The 1,651-nt window shown below is 40.3% G+C and overlaps 1 protein-coding gene and 1 long non-coding RNA gene across 4 annotated transcripts in view; one reads left to right on the top strand and one right to left on the bottom strand.

The window, feature by feature from the left end:
- The window catches only part of LOC117961961 (heparan sulfate glucosamine 3-O-sulfotransferase 5), an 86,476-nt gene that overhangs the window by 79,353 nt on the left and 5,472 nt on the right, over positions 1-1,651 (top strand). The gene's annotated exons all lie outside the window — the stretch shown is intronic.
- On the bottom strand, positions 786-1,248 carry LOC117961985. The gene is made up of 2 exons (XR_004660530.1): positions 936-1,248; positions 786-875 (listed from the first exon to the last, which is right to left on the bottom strand). It is a non-coding gene; the product is annotated as an uncharacterized LOC117961985 (long non-coding RNA).

Genomic DNA, 1,651 nt, shown 5'->3' with positions numbered 1-1,651 from the left:
TATGTTTTTTGAAAATTAAACCACATAAACCTATTCTGGTACAACCTCTAAATACAATTATCACCCTGAAAATGTGCATAATATGAGCACTTTAAGAACATTTGCAAGACAGAAACTGTGGCACTGTAAACCATGATGAAATTTGATTTTGTTATTCAGAATGCTTACCTTTAAGAATTAAACCTAGACTATTTAACTTTTTAAAGAGAAATAACACTTAGGCTGCTGTTCAGACAGCCTGCATGGGCCACCGACGGTCCGGCAAAAGCGCAGGCCTTTCCATTCATGTTGAATGGGGGCGACGTGTTTAGGCTCCGGTGGTGAGGAATTTTATTTTTGCAGTGTATCGACACAGTTTCCATTACACAGTCTTTGACCTGCAGAGATTCATAGCAGCTCTCACCAGACACGGCTCGGTTGCACTAATGAATAGAGAGTAGTATTTGCTGCACATTGTTTATGACTTATTTATAAGCAAACAGAGAAATTAATTGTTTGCCCTGTCAAAGAGCTTCGCCAGGCCGTACGCATCAAAAGGGGGCCCATACAGAATTATCAATTATGGAGCAGTTATTTTCATAACCTATGCACTGGGCCAAAGCCATTTGTTTAAGAAGTTAAGATAATATAGAGTGGCTCTGGCTGTGCATATTTAACTGCACTATACAGCTAAATGCTATCTCTGTAGAAATTAACATACAGCCAACTTAAAAACAACCACCTGACCCATTTACTTGTGTAACCAATGTCATCTCTGCGTTGTGCATTAATTGAAGACTTCACACTTGCTTCTCAATCTGTTTTGATTTATTCTGGTGAACAAAGAATTGTGTCCTGATCAGCCACATAGGACACAGCGTACACACCCAGTCATTCTAATCACAGACGGACAAAAGCAAATTAGTGACCTAGCATGCTAAGCCTACTAGCATGACCTAGGCACTTTGGATACATTGCATGAGATAAGCATTTCAAGCTGTATACATAGCCGGCACTACAATATACGTAAGTATTTATACATCATCATATCAACATGACATGTAAATGAAATATTTAAAGGAACAATCAAAATGTACTTGTGACCGGGTGCAATCCAACCTAACACGGCACTGGCACTGCTAAGTCACGTAAAAGGGCATACTGAGGAGATGCCCACTCACCAATCCCAATTCAGGATGTCCATAAAACCTCTTGGTATTGGATGATTAAACCCTGGCAAGTGGAGTCACTAAATAACTCTGTAACACTTGGATGGGAAGGGCCCACATTAGTTTTGATGCATATAACAACAGAACACACATTATTACCATAAACAGGGTGCGATTCGTGAAAAAAAAGGGGGGGATGATTTTTGATCATGCACAACAAAACAACACATGCAAAAATGAAATCCCTCTTCCCCTAATTCCTATTGATAGTCTATAGAGCCACTCGGCCAGCCATGCCAACACATTTATGAACTTTGATATCCAACGGAATAATCTTTGGATGAAAGAGTACAATGTGATGTCAATGATGTGGATGCATTTTGTCCCCACCAGGGAGAAAAAATAATTCAGCAGATGCAGGGATATGTAGACCAGAAAGGGGGAACTCTTGTGCCCCCCCAGAAAGTGGCACCCTTATCTGCAGTGCAGACAAAATGTCCAAT

This window comes from Etheostoma cragini, chromosome 18 (genome assembly GCF_013103735.1).
Source record: "Etheostoma cragini isolate CJK2018 chromosome 18, CSU_Ecrag_1.0, whole genome shotgun sequence".
Classification (NCBI taxonomy): Eukaryota; Metazoa; Chordata; class Actinopteri; order Perciformes; family Percidae; genus Etheostoma; species Etheostoma cragini.
The sequence above is the reverse complement of the archived record's forward strand: the minus strand, read 5'-3'. Positions and strand labels throughout refer to the sequence as shown.